Raw genomic sequence first — 15,756 nt, 5'->3', positions numbered from 1 at the left:
AGATTTAGCAGACCTAGGAGTAAGGAGTTTTCGTTTTTCTCCTATGTCCACAAAGTCTATTCGCGAATAGACTTTTTTGTTTTGGGAAGGATATAGGACCCGCTGCAATGCGGGTCCTATAGACCTATTTCCCTCCTAAATGTAGACGCTAAGATTCTGGCCAAGGTAATGGCAATGTGGATAGAGGATTGTGTCCCGAGGGTGGTGATGAGGACCAAACTGGGTTTGTGAAGGGGAGACAGCTGAATACGAATATACAGAGGCTGCTAGGGGTAATGATGATGCCCCCACCAGAGGGGGAAGCGGAGATAGTGGTGGCGATGGATGCCGAGAAAGCTTTTGATAGAGTGGAGTGGGATTATTTGTGGGAGGTGCTGAGGAGATTTGGTTTTGGAGATGAGTATGTTGGATGGGTGCAGCTGTTGTATAGGGCCCCAGTGGCGAGTGTGGTCACGAATGGACGGGGATCTGCATACTTTCGGCTCCATAGAGGGACAAGGCAGGGATGCCCTCTGTCCCCATTATTGTTTGCACTGGTGATTGAGCCCCTGGCAATAGCACTGAGGGGTTCCAAGAAGTGGAGGGGAGTACTTAGAGGAGGAGAAGAACACCGGGTATCTCTGTATGCGGATGACTTGTTGTTATATGTAGCGGACCCGGTGGAGGGGATGCCAGAGATAATGCGGACACTTCGGGAGTTTGGAGACTTCTCAGGATATAAACTGAACATGGGGAAAAGTGAGTTGTTTGTGGTGCATCCAGGGGAGCAGAGCAGAGAAATAGAGGACTTTCCGCTGAGGAAGGTAACGAGGGACTTTCGTTACTTGGGGATCCAGATAGCCAAGAATTGGGGTACATTGCATAGGTTAAATTTAACGCGATTGGTGGAACAAATGGAGCAGGACTTCAAGAGATGGGACATGGTATCCCTGTCACTGGCAGGGAGGGTGCAGGCGGTTAAAATGGTAGTCCTCCCGAGATTCCTCTTTGTGTTTCAGTGCCTCCCGGTGGTGATCACGAAGGCTTTTTTCAAAAGGATCGAAAAGAGTATCATGAGTTTTGTGTGGGCCGGGAAGACCCCGAGAGTGAGGAAGGGATTCTTACAGCGTAGTAGGGATAGGAGGGGGCTGGCACTACCGAGCCTAAGTGAGTACTACTGGGCCGCCAATATCTCAATGGTGAGTAAGTGGATGGGAGAAGAGGAGGGAGCGGCGTGGAAGAGATTGGAGAGGGCGTCCTGTAGCGGGACTAGCCTACAAACTATGGTGACGGCCCCATTGCCGTTCTCACCGAAGAAATACACCACAAGCCCGGTGGTGGTGGCGACTTTGAAAATTTGGGGACAGTGGAGACGGCATAGGGGAAAGACGGGAGCCTTGGTGGGGTCCCCGATAAGAAATAACCATAGGTTTGCCCCGGGGAGAATGGATGGGGGATTTGGAATATGGCAAAGAGCAGGAGTAACGCAACTGAAAGATCTGTTTGTGGATGGGAAGTTTGCAAGTCTGGGAGCGCTGACCGAGAAATATGGGTTGCCCCAAGGGAATGCATTCCGGTATATGCAACTGAGGGCTTTTGCGAGGCAACAGGTGAGGGAATTTCCGCAGCTCCCGACGCATGAGATGCAGGACAGAGTGATCTCAAAGACATGGGTGGGGGACGGTAAGGTGTCAGATATATATAGGGAAATGAGGGACGAGGGGGAGATTATGGTAGATGAGCTGAAAGGGAAATGGGAAGAAGAGCTGGGGAAGGAGATTGAGGAGGGGCTGTGGGCGGATGCCTTAAGTAGGGTAAACCCATCGTCCTCGTGTGCCAGGCTAAGCCTGATTCAATTTAAGGTGTTACACAGGGCGCATATGACTGGAGCACGGCTCAGTAAATTTTTTGGGGTAGAGGATAGGTGTGCGAGATGCTCGAGAAGCCCAGCGAATCACACCCACATGTTCTGGTCATGTCCGGCACTACAGGGGTTCTGGGTGGGGGTGACAAAGGTGCTTTCGAAAGTAGTGGGGGTCCAGGTCGAACCAAGCTGGGGGTTGGCTATATTTGGGGTTGCACAAGAGCCGGGAGTGCAGGAGGCAAGAGAGGCCGATGTTTTGGCCTTTGCGTCCCCAGTAGCCCGGCGCAGGATACTGTTGATGTGGAAGGAAGCCAAGCCCCCGGGGGTGGAGACCTGGATGAATGACATGGCAGGGTTTATAAAGCTGGAACGGATTAAGTTCGTCCTAAGGGGATCGGCTCAAGGGTTCACCAGGCGGTGGCAACCGTTCGTCGAATACCTCACAGAAAGATAGAGGGAATGGAAAAGAAGAAGGCAGCAGCAGCCCGGGGGGGGGGGGGGGGGGGGGGCGGCGGGGGGGGGGGGGGGGGGAGGAACCAGAAGGACTCTCAGGGTTGTTAATATATATGTATAATATGTATAGGTCGTTGCTATAAATAATTGTATATTGGACTGTTAAATCATATTTTTGGAGAGTGTTTATCTGAGACAAGGCAGTTGCCATTTAGTTTTAGTTTTCGTTTTTGTTATATATTATTTATTCTTTGTTTATAAAACAGGTCATTGTTACTTATACTGTTATATTATTGTGTAAAGGATACACAATGTACTGTGATGGTTGACCAAAAATTTTCAATAAAATATTTTTAAAAAAAAGAAGATGAACATCTTGCCAAGGTCATCCCCACACCCCCACTACTTGCCTTCAAACAACCGCGCAATCTCAAACAAACCATTGTTTGCAGCAAACTACTCAGCCTTCAGAACAGTGACCACGACACCACACAACCCTGCCATGGCAATCTCTGCAAGACGTGCCAGATCATCGACATGGATACCACCTTTACACGTGAGAACACCACCCACCAGGTACGCGGTACATACTCGTGCGACTCGGCCAACGTTGTCTACCTCATACGCTGCAGGAAAGGATGTCCCGAAGCGTGGTACATTGGCGAGACCATGCAGACGCTGCGACAACGAATGAACGAACATCGTGAGACAATCACCAGGCAGGAATGTTCCCTTCCAGTCGGGGAACACTTCAGCAGTCAAGGGCATTCAGCCTCTGATCTCCGGGTAAGCGTTCTCCAAGGCGGCCTTCAGGACGCGCGACAACGCAGAATCGCCGAGCAGAAATCTATAGCCAAGTTCCGCACACATGAGTGCGGCCTCAACCGGGACCTGGTATTCCTGTCGCATTACATTTATCCCCCACCATCTGGCCTGCGAAATCCTACCAACTGTCCTGGCTTGACACAATTCACACCTCTTTAACCTGGGGTTACCCCATCTCTGGATCTGTAAAGATTTAATCACCTGCTAATGCTCGCATTCCTAGCATTGTCTGGCATCTTTGAATTTGTCTATATATATGTTTCTGGAGCATACCTCTTCATTCACCTGAGGAAGGAGCAGCGCTCCGAAAGCTAGTGACATCGAAACAAACCTGTTGGACTTTAACCTGGTGTTGTAAAACTTCTTACTGTGCTCACCCCAGTCCAACGCCAGCATCTCCACATCCTGGCTGAAGACACCGGGGCCAGTCCTACTCAGAAAACATGTCAGGAGCCATAAGGTCGATCCTCTGGTAGAGAGGGTCCAGCTCCTACACTCCAACCCCCAGTACGCTTATATCGAACACCCCGATGGCCGACAGGATACGGTCTCCCTCTGGGACCTGGCTCCCGCCGGTTCCACTACCACCACCACCACTACCCCTCCACCATATCCCGCCCACTTACTATGACCAGTGCCCCTGCCCCTATATGGCTCCCGCGCTCCCTCGCACCCGCCATCCCCCCTTCACCAATCCACCGGAATGAAGCTCCAGAAGAGACGCTCCAGAGTCCATGTCTGCCCGCACTACCGATGCCAGCACGGCCGAGCTCGACACCCAGGCCAGCAACAATGCCAGAGCTTCGGCGATCACAGCGCACAATCCATGCGCCAGACCGGCTGAACTTATGGACCCATCAACCCCGCCGGACTTCATTTTTTTAACAGGGGGTGAATGTGGTGAATGTATTATGTCAATAATCCACCATTGTATTTGTATCTGTGCTGTTGCCCTTGTATTTATATCTATGCTATGTTGTTGCCCTTGTGGGCTCCTCCTATGGGCCATTGTATGGCATTATCCATAGGGGAACATGTTGGGGCCTGTATGGGCTCTGCCCATGGCTCCTCCCCTTGAAGGCAGGTATAAAGAGCAGTCGACCTGCCGGCGGTTCTCAGTATTGGATCAGTCGCAGGCAAGCACGGTTCTAGGTTGATTCAAGCCACGGTTTACTTCTACTCCCGTCTCGAGTGAATTGATGGTCGCATCAATTTAATTAACTTAAACGCAACTATGGAATCGGCCCTCAAACCTGACCGACTGGAACTCAATCCGCAGGCCGCGGAGGCGAAATAAATTTTTTAGCACCGGCTCCGCTGCTTCAAGGCCTATCTCGCAGCCTCCTCCACGCCTTCCATCACCGACGAACAGAAGCTGAGCCTCCTCCACGCAGGGGTGAGCCATCGAATCTCTGTTCAACTCAACGAGGCCTCCTCCTACGCAGACGCCCTCGCGATGCTCGAACGCCTCTATGTACGGCCCGTGAACGAGGTCTACGCGCGACACATCCTCACCACTCACCGCCAGCGCCCTAGGAAATCGCTAGAAGACTACCTACGCGACCTCAAAGCCCTCGCACGCAGCTGCAACTACCAGGCCGTTACAGCCACTCAACATATGGAACTCGCCGTCCGAGACGTCTATGTGGCGGGAGTCCGGTCCAACTACGTGAGACAGCGCCTACTCGAAAAGGGGGCCCTGGACCTGGATCAGACGGTAAAATTAGCCTCCTCGCTGGAAGTAGCGTTCCAGTCACTGGCATGTTATTTGTGTCTTCCACTGTGAAGACCGACCCAAAAAACCTGTTCAGTTCCTCAGCCATTTCCTCAACTCTCAGTATTAAATCTCCCTTCTCATCCTCGAAAGGATCCATATTTACCTTAGCCACTCTTTTTTGTTTTATGTATTTGTAGAAACTTTTACTATCTGTTTTTATATTCCGAGCAAGTTTACTCTCATAGTATATCTTACTCTTCTTTATAGCTTTTTGGGTAGCTTTCTGTTGCCCCCTAAAGATTTCCCAGTCCTCTAGTCTCCCACTAAGCTTTGCCACTTTGTATGCTTTTTCCTTCAATTTGATACTCTCCCTCATTTCCTTAAATATCCACGGTCGATTTTCCCTCTTCCTACCGTCCTTCCTTTTTGTTGATATAAACCTTTGCTGAGCACTGTGAAAAGTCACTTGGAAGGTTCTCCACTGTTCCTAAACTGTTTCACCATAAAGTCTTTGCTACCAGTCTATCTTAGCTAGCTCGTCTCTCACCCCATTGTAATCTCCTTGTTTAAGCACAAAACACGAGTGTTTGATTTTACCTTCTCACTCTCCATCTGTATTTTAAATTCCACCATATTGTGATCGCTCCTTCTGAGAGGATCCCTAACTATGAGATCATTAATCAATCCTGTCTCATTACACAGGACCAGATCTAGGACCGCTTGTTCCCTCGTAGGTTCCATTACATGCTGTTCTAGGAAACTATCGCGGATATATTCTATAAACTCCTCCTCAAGGCTGCCTTGACTGACCTGGTTAAACCAATCAACATGTAGATTAAAATCCCCCATGATAACTGCTGTACCATTTCTACACGCATCTGTTATTTCTTTGTTTATTGCCTGCCCCACCATAATGTTACTATTTGATGGCCTATAGACTACTCCTATCAGTGACTTTTTCATCTTACTATTCCTGATTTCCACCCAAATGGATTAAACCTTATCCTCCATAGCACCAATGTCATTCCTTACTATTGCCCGGATGTCATCCTTAAATAACAGAGCTACACCACCTCCCTTACCATCCACTCTGTCCTTCCGAATAGTTTGATACCCTTGCACATTTAACTCCCAGTCGTGACCATCCTTTAACCATGTTTCAGTAATGGCCACTAAATCATAGTCATTCACGATAATTTGCGCCATCAACTCATTTACCTTATTCCGAATACTACGAGCATTCAGGTAAAGTACACTTATGTTGGCTTTTATACCTCTGATTTGAAACTTAACACCTTGATCAGTAACCTCTCCTAAGTTATTTTTCCTCTTAACTTTTCTCCTAATTTTCCTTGTCGGTGAACACATATCTTCATCTAACAACCTGCCGCGTTGCTTACCATTTATGTTTTTACTTCCCGTGTTATTCCTTTTAGTATTCCTGGTCCTATTCACTGAGCTCCCCTCAGTCACTGCATCTTGTACTGTCGCCCTTTTTGATTTTTGACTATGGCTTCTCTGCCTTACACTCCCCCCCCCGCCCCCCCCCCCTACTGCCTTTTGTTTCTGTCCCTGTTTTACTACCTTCCAACTTCCTGCATCAGTTTTCATCCCCCTGCCACATTAGTTTAAACACTCCCTAACCACTCGAGCAAATAGTCCAGTTTGTACAGGTCCCACCTCCCCCAGAACTGGTCCCAATGCCCCAGGAATCTGAAACCCTCCCCCTGACACCATCCCTTCAGCCACGTATTCATCCTATATATCCTGTCAATTCCACTCTGACTAGCACGTGGCACCGGTCGTAATCCTGCAACCACTACCTTCGAGGTCCGATTTCTTAACTGCCTTCCTAGCTCCCTGTATTCTGCTTTTGGGACCTCATCCCTTTTTTTACCTATGTCGTTTGTACCGATGTGTACCACAACCACTGGCTGTTCACCCTCCCCCTCCAGAATGTCCTGTACCCGCTCCGAGACATCCTTGACCCTAGCACCAGGGAGGCACCATCCTGGAGTCTCGTTTGCGGCCACAGAAACGCCTGTCTATTCCCCTTACAATTGAATCCCTATAACTATTGCACTGTCACACTTACCACCCCTCCCTCTGCAGCAGAACCAACCGTGGTGCCACTTGTTTGCTGTTGCTGTTTTCCCCTGAGAGGCCATTCCCCTCAACAGGCCATGACTAAGAACGTCGGCGGCATTGCTCACGCACTGGCCAAAGTGGCGCAGGCACAGAGGGAGGTGGCCTGGTCCCAGAGGGAGGGGATGCAGTCACTGGCTGATGTGACACAAACCCAGAAGGTGGTGGCGAAGTCAATGGGTGATGTGGCGCAGTCCAGACAGAGATGGGCTACTCCCTGGGCTGCATGGCCATGAGCATGAAGTACCTGGTTGACACCAGAGCGGGCCTCCAGGAATGGTAGCGCCAGGTGGCAGGGGAGCCTCAGGGATAGCTCCACCCACACCCACGCCCCATGGAGTAGCCCGGAGGCCATCAGGCACCCTGGTGGAGGAGGAGGTGATGGGGCACGTGCTGTTGACTCCCGCAGGGGAGGTGCCAGAACACAGCAGCACCTCGGACTCCCCCCCCCACCTCCTGTCCCTGGTAGGCAGCGGGCAGAACAGGGTGGCACAACTCCACCTGGGACACTCGAGCAGCAGCCAGGCACTTCCAGGCCCTGTCGGCCCAGAAGACACCCGCCAACGGGGACCCAGGTCACAGTGTGGGAGTCACAGCAGGCCGCCTCCACTCCTGCTGTATCGTCTGTGGATCCACCTAGACGTAGCGTTAGGGCCCATATGGCCAGAAAGTTAGACACCAGTTAAGTATGCACGGATGCAGAGCACCGTTTAGCTATAGAGGCTAGGGAATGTATATGTGTATACTTGTGCACATTAAGCTAGTGTTACCACTGTTATAACATGCCTCGGTGTTCTGTCAGACGGGTGTGAGGGGTGGGCTGGTCTATGCTGGCCAGAGAAGAGGTGCAGGGAGGGAATGGGTGAACGTTGTGGGTGGCCCGTGCTTCCCACCCTCCCACCCCTGACCGTCCCCACCACCGTCACCCCAGGGATCCTATGGGTCCGTGTGATGGAATGGCCAGCTCGCGTGCTGGGATCACCCAGGTGGGCGGTGGAAAGTGCTACCGTGGGCAGGTGTCAGACATTGTCAGGTGATGCGGAGCATCAGAGCTCATCGCAGAGCGGGTTGGCATCATCCTCCATCCCATGGACCATGCCCGCTGTTACTGCCAACCCAGGGCCTGCACCCTGCAGGGTGGCAGGAATGTATCACAGAGAAGGTTGCAGGTGGGTGGGGGGGGGGGGGTTTGGCCAGGAGGCAGGGAGGGGTGGGGTGGTGGTGGAATGCGGTTTCTGTGCCCAGTTTCCCCCCGCAAGTCAGTGAACCTGGAGGCGATCAGAGCGTCCCGTGCGCGTTAGCCCTGCAGCATACGTCATGCGGCCCATCGGGCCCCATGTCCTGCCCAGCCCCGCCCTATCCCACATCGTCCTTGTTGGAGGAGGCCTGGGCTTCATTCTCCTCATCCACCACATCGCCCCTCTGCTGCGCGATGTTGTGGAGGATGTAGCAGACCGCCATTATTTGGGCGACCCTCCCAGCATCATACTGGAGGGCCCCTCCACAGCGGTCCAGGCACCGGAACCGCATCTTCAGGAGGCCAAAGCACTGCCCGATCACAGTCCTGGTTGCTGTATGGGCGTCGTTGTAGCAGGTCTCGCCGTTGGTCTGTGACCTCTGGATCGGTGTCATCAGCCACGACCAAAGTTGTCACCTTGTCACCCAGGAACCAACCCCATCAGCCAGGGGGACGTCTCGAACATGTCAATCGTCGAGTGTGCCAGGATGAAGGCATTGTACACACTGCAGACCTGAATGATGCGCAGCTGATGGTCACATATCAGCTGCACGTTCATCGAGTGGAAACCCTTTTGGTTTGTGTAGAGCGGCCTGTCATGTGAAGGTGCTCATAGGGGGACCTGCATCCCATTGATCACCCCTTGGGCCCGGGGCATCCCATCGATGGTGATGAACCCCACTGCCCGGGCATCCTGGTGGGCTCGGTCCACATTGAAATGGATTTATTGAGACGCCCGGGCGTATAGGGCCTCCGTGATGGCGCCGATGCACCTGTGCACCGAGGTCGGTGATATCCCAGACAGGTCCCCACTCAGCGCCTGGAAGGACCCCGTGGCGTAAAGGTTCAGGGCGACGTTACCTTGAGGGCCACCAGGAGCGGGTTTCCTCCCCCATATCCCCGTGGTTCCAGGTGTGCCATGATCTGGCAGATATTTCACACTGTCCCCTTGCTCAGCAGGAGTCTTCGATGGCATGCCCGGTCCGGCAGGTCCTCGGATGTAGGGCGGTGCCGGTACACACGAGGCTTCATGCGCCGCCTCCTTGGCAACTCCTCCTCCTCGGCCTGTTGAGTGGCTGGCTCTCCATCCTGGGTGGTCTGTGGTATGCACTGCTGCTGCCCGCTCTGCTGCTGCCCGCTCCGCTGCTGCCCGCTCCGCTGCTCGCTCTGCTGTTGCCCGCTCCGCTGCTGCCCGCTCTGCTGCTGCCCGCTCTGCTGCTGCCCGCTCCGCTGCTGCCCGCTCCGCTGCTCGCTCTGCTGTTGCCCGCTCCGCTGCTGCCCACTCTGCTGCTGCCTGCTCCGCTGCTGCCCGCTCCGTTGCTGCCCGCTCCGTTGCTGCCCGCTCCGCTGCTGCAGCTTCCTCCTCCTCCTGGAGCAGCGCCAGCTACAAGGCTGCAGCGTTACAGTCGCAGTGCATCCCCTGGGGCTGCGGTGACTAGGAGGAAGGCCACCATTGCTGGCTGCATTCCAATATCTATTGTCTGCAGCGGGTGAAACCGGCATGTTTGCATGGTGCGTATCCACGTGCCCAACCAGGTCCAACGGGTTACACGAATGCCCAGTTGGCACTGCGGACCCTGCTCCCGCATGTCCCACGCCCCTGGTTCCGTCGATGCCCGGTACCATGGCGTCTCTGGCGCCCCGCCCTGATGCTGGTGGTACCATCGGCTGGCACTGTCCTTGCTGGTGGTATGCTCCGTGGACCCCGGCCCCTTGCCCCGTAGGGGCTACGGTGGGCGTTGCCTTGTTGCGCTGCCGGCGGGTGCCAGCCAGGTTTGGAGAGGGGGGGGGGGGGGGAACCTTACGGCCGGTGTCACTCTGCAAAACCAGGGGCCAAGGTGGGTGGTCAATGGGGTGCATCCCTTGCAGGCCGCGACAATGGCTGTCTGTGACTGGACACCACCCCAGTCCCAAGGGGGGGTCACCCCGGCCACTTGGCTCGTTCGCCTGTCACCCACCCCCCCACTCCCCCAGCCCTGGTAGGGCCCCCCCCACCTCAGCCAACCCAGCCAGTGTCCGGCCTGGCAGCCCACAGTCGCGCCTATCTGTGTCCTACCGCTTCTCTCTCCCTCACCGGCCACAACACGGTTTGACAATTTCTAAAAACGCAAGATAACCGCGCCATTGGGAACTCGCCCCATCAGCGGAGGAGAATCGGGGAGGCCCCGGGGAATACCGGTTCGGACCCGCTAATTACATTCAAACGGCGTTTACTGTACGTGCGTTCTGAAACGCATTGACGCCGCTGTCAAGGTGACGGAGAATTGCGATGGGGCTTCAAATTGGCGGTCGCTGCGATTTTGACAACCGAACCGATTCTCCGCCCAATCACGTTTCACGATTTCGCTGTCAGCCAATGGAGAATGAAATACCTCTAATCAAAATATCAGATTATCTTAAAAGGTGCACAACGTAATCAATCTAGAAACAAATTTTACAAAGAATAGGAATATCAATTACTACAAAGACGAGAGTAGTGAATAATCAAGGCTTTATTGAGCAAAGATGTTGTGCCTCCTGTAGCTGCTACCAGAATGGGAGAGCACACACATTTATACGCCGCCTACTGGGCGGAGCCAGCAGGCAGGGATTTACCCATGTACCTCTAGTATCTGAGCCTTACCGTAATACATCTAATACAGTTAGTGGTGACTACCACAGCCGGAAAACTTTTGATTCAAGAAATAAGAACAGACTGTACCAGCACACAACCTGTTGTTCCGATTGGTTACTGATCATGTTCTCAGGTTTGACTGAGGTTACCAGGAATAGCCCAATGAGGCAGGTAGCCACGGTGTCACATACTCCAGGACTGGCTGTGGTCAATCAAGGACACAGTCAGGCAATGGATTCAACTGGTCCTGCATTGCAATTCGCCATCCTGTCTGCAATGCACCAGCGGTACTGCAAAAAAAATTATTATATGTCACATGTTGTTATATTAATACGTTATTGCGATGGCGTTGGCGGTTCTAAACCTAAACAGATGCTCGCCACAAACATTTGGAAGCAAGTAAACGTTCAATAATGATTGAGTTGAATCATCAGTCAAATTGCTGCCTTTTCATCTTCAGACTCCGATGTTTAATCTACCCTTGGGTTGGAGGATGAAAGTTTGTTGTCTCTGTCTCTGAGCTCTATTAGTAAAATGAGCTCAGGACAACTGAAACGGCAATCTTCCAGTGAGCACAAGTTATATATAAAAGTGCCCTTAAATTGGCAGTTATATTGCCATTCAGAGAAGCCTCGAGTGTGGAAAGCAAAATGCTACAGGAAGATCGGGAAATGGAGCAGGAGTGGGCCATTCAACCAGGCCATGGCTGATTCTCTATCTCAATGCCCTGTTCCTGCACTATCCCCATATCCATTAATATCTTTCATATCTAGAAATCTATTGATCTCTGTCTTGCACATGCCTGATTCGGGCAGCCATTGAGAGGGTGGAGCAGAGGTTCGAGGCACATAGTGCGTTGCTCCCAAAAAGTGGAAGAGTTGGTTGTGGACCATAAGAACCGGAAGAGTTGGGAGAGGTTGTAGAGGAGGGGGTCTGGTGTGAGGTGCTCTAGAGAGTAAATGCCTCCACCTCGTGCGCGAGGTTGGGGCTGATACAGCTGAAGGTGGTATACAGAGCACACCTCAAGAGGGTGAGGATGAGCCAATTCTTTGAAGGAGTAGAAGATGTGTGTGAGCGTTGCAGGGGGGCCCCCGCTAATCACATTCACATGTTTTGGTCCTGTCCAAAGCTAGAGGATTACTGGAAGGAGGTTTTTAGGGTAATTTCCAAGGTGGTGCGTGTGAAACTGGACCCGGGAGGCCATATTCGGGGTGTCGGACCAGCCAGAGTTGGAAACGGGTGCGGAGGCAGATATCATAGCCTTCGCCTCGTTGATCGCCCAAAGGCGGAACCTGCTGGGATGGAGAGCAGCCTCTCCACCCAGTGCCCTGGCGTGGCGGGGGGACCTGTTGGAATACTTCACCCTTGAGACGGTTTTATTTGAACTGAGGGGAAGGACGGAGGGGTTCTACAATTCATGGGCATTATTCATTATGCACTTTCAAGAACTGGATAACATCGAACATTAGTTGGGGGTGGGGGGGTGGGTGGGAGGGTTGGGGGGGAGGGGTGCTGTGTAGATTAAGGGTGACTACGGGTAATCCCTGATTCCTTTTTGTCATTTGTTTATGTAAACATGCGGGCTGATGTTTGGGGGTTGGTGGGAGGATGGGATCGTTGTTATTGTTATGGGGATTGACATATCTGTTGCTGATTATTTTTGGTGGGTGTAAATTCGGGAGAAAATGTGAAAAAGGAGGAGAATAAAAATATATTTTTTAAAAAGAACCGGTTGGCCTCCTGGGAGGCAGAGATTACATTGGTGGTGGAGGGCCAAAGAAGGCTGAGGGAGAAAGAGAACAATTTGGAGAATCAGTCGAGAATCTCCGGATTGTGGGATTGTTGCCCGACAGCATTGAGGGAACGTAGGCCTTGAAGTATGTAGCTAACATGCTTGGGAAGCTGGTGGGGAAGGGGTCTTCAACAACCCCCCCCCCCACTCCCACCCCCGCCCCCGAGATGGATCAAAAGCACAGATCGCTGAAGAAGAGGCCAAAGGTGGGTGAGCAGCTCAGGACAATGGTGGTACGACTGAACAGTTATCTGGACAAGGTGAAGATTCTGCGGGGGGGCAAAGGAGACGAGGAAGTGCACCTGGGAAGGGAATGTGATTCAGGTCTACCAGGATCTGGGTGTGGAGCTGGCAAAGCACCGGGCAAGATTCAACAGGGTCAAAGCGGTCCTGTTCGGGGAAGGAGTGAAGTTTGGGGTGATATACCAAGCCCGGGGTTGTGGGTCACATACAAAGGGCCAGGAATTCTATATGGACACACCGGAGGTGCCAAGCAGGTTTCCGCGAGACCACAGACTTGAGGACTTGTAAGAACTTTGGACAATGGAGATACCAGTGCGGGGAGTGTTGGCGTATTTTGGTTGAGTAGAATATTGTATCATGTTGAATATTATGTGGGTTATTGGGGTTGTGGGTATAAATGGGAATGTGGAGGAGCGGGTGCGAGGGAGGAAGGGGGTTTGGGGGAAGGCAGTTTCCTCGCGTGGGGGCCACCATGCTAGCGGATAGGTTAGTTAACAGGAGTGAAGTGGGGATAGATCTGGTGAGGGGGGAGGGCTTTATTTCTCTTTTTCCCTGTTAGGAATGGCAGAGGGTGAGGGGTGGCTCACTGATGTGGACGGAGTTGGTGTGACACAGCTGGTTAAGGGATGATGGTGGCGGACATCTTGAGGAGACGCAAGGGGGGGTGCTGGGTGTGGACCTAGCGGAGCTGGTTAAAGCGGAGATATGGCTGACTGGAGGGGGGTGGAGGAGGGGGGGGGGGCGCAGAGACCTGGCTGATCACATGGAATGTTACATAGATACATTAAAGATAGGAGCAGGAGGAGGCCCTTCATCACGATCATGGCTGATCATCCAACTCAATAGCCTAATCCTGAGGGTGTAGGCAGTGGCGAAGGAATTGCTGGTGTTTACGGAGTTAATGGAGGCGGCTGACCCATGACCATTTGAGAGGCCGAGGACGAAGAAATTTCTGTTCTTTTCGCATGTCCACAAGGGGTCCCGGACAAGGCACGGCTAGCGAGGGCAGTCGGGCCCGAGTATTCCGGGTTTGTGGTGTCTGATCTCGCACCAAGCTGGGTGGATTTGCAGGTAGAGGGGGTGAGCTCTCACAGGATGAATGGAGGTTGGATGTGGGGCCTCTGGCCGATAAGGAGATCTGTGAGAAGATTGGGTGGGTGTGTGGAGCATAATAAGATGGGGAAGGCCTCGGCGGCTATGTTGTGGGAGGTGTGAAGGCAGTGGTTAGAGGGGACTTTATTCTGATTAGGGCAAATAGGGTGAGGGCAGAAACTCCAAATGGAGTTTGGGATAGTGTCAACGAGGGAGGCGGTGGGATAGCTGCACAGGGCCAGAGGGGCAGTGTAAGAGTATGAGGAGAAGACAAGCCCAGATGGGTTCCAGTGGAGTTTTATGGGAGGTTTGGGACAGAGCTGGGGCCCCGGTTGGTGGAGATGTACAATGAGTTGATGGAGAGGGGCGAGATTCCCCCCATGCTGTGTCAGGCGTCTATCGCACTCATTTTAAGAAAGATAAAGACCCAGAGCCGTGTGGGTCGAATCGCCCAATATCATTGTTAAATGCGGATGCCAAGCTATTGGCGAAGGTGCTGGCGGTGCAGATAGAGAATTGTGTGCCGGAGGTGATAGGGGAGGAACAGACGGGGTTCATGAAGGGACGGCAGCTATCAGCCAATGTTCGAGCTATTGAATGTGATAATGATGCCCTCGGCGGGCCAGGAGGTGGAGGTGGGTGCATCATAGAATCATAGAAATTACAGTGCAGAAGGAGGCTATTCGGCCCATCATGTCTGCACCTGCACCAAGATCACCCTACTTAAGCCCACACTTCCACCCTATCCCCATAACCCCTCCTAACATTTTTTGAACACTAAGAGGCTATTTATCATGGCCAATCCACCTAACCTGCGCATCTTTGTACTGTGGGAGGAAACCAGAGGAAACTCACGCAGACATGGGGAGAACGTGCAGACTCAATACACACAGTCATCCGAGGTTGGAATTGAACCCGGGTCCCTGGAGCTGTGAGGCAGCGGTGCTGACCACTGTACGACCGTGTCTATGGACGGGGAGAAGGTGTTTGACCGTTTGGAGTGGGTATACATTTTTTAAAATTTAGAGCACCCAATTATTTTTTTCCAATTAAGGGGCAATTTATCGTGGCCAATCCACCTACCCTCCACATCTTTGGGTTGTTGGGGTGAAACCCACGCAGACGTGGGGAGAATGTGCAAACTCCACACGGACAGTGACCCAGGGCATGGATTCGAACCCGGGTCCTCAGCGCCATAGGCTTCAGTGCTGACCACTGTGCCACCCCCCAGAGAGGATGTACTTATTCGAGGTGCTGGGCGGTTTGGATTTGGACAGGGGTTTGTTGACTGGTTGAGGTTTTTGTATAAAGCTCATAAGGTGAGTGTGCGGACCAATAGTGTCAATTCGAAGTATGTTGGATTGCACTAGGGGACAAGGCAAGGGTGCCTGCTCTTCCCTTTTCTCTTTGCCCTTGCAATTGAACCATTGTCAATGGTACTTCGGGCTTAGAGGGGGTGGCGGGGAATTGAGAGAGATGGATTAAATGAAAATCACTTATTGTCACAAGTAGGCTTCAAATGAAGCTACTGTGAAAAGCCCCTAGTCACCACATTCCGGCGCCTGTTCGGGGAGGCTGGTACAGGAATTGAACCGTGCTGCTGGCCTGCCTTGGTCTGCTTTCAAAGCCAGCGATTTAGCACTGTGCTAAACCAGCCCCTATGTGGAACACCAAGTCTCTTTATACGTTGATGACCTTGTTATATATTGCAAACCCGGTTGAAAGCTTTGACAGGATTATGGGGCAGTTGGGGGAGTTCAGTCTTTATTTGGGGTATAAGCTCAATAGGGTGAAA

Source organism: Scyliorhinus torazame, chromosome 1 (assembly GCF_047496885.1).
Source record: "Scyliorhinus torazame isolate Kashiwa2021f chromosome 1, sScyTor2.1, whole genome shotgun sequence".
Lineage (NCBI taxonomy): Eukaryota > Metazoa > Chordata > Chondrichthyes > Carcharhiniformes > Scyliorhinidae > Scyliorhinus > Scyliorhinus torazame.
Note: the sequence above shows the minus strand (reverse complement) of the source record.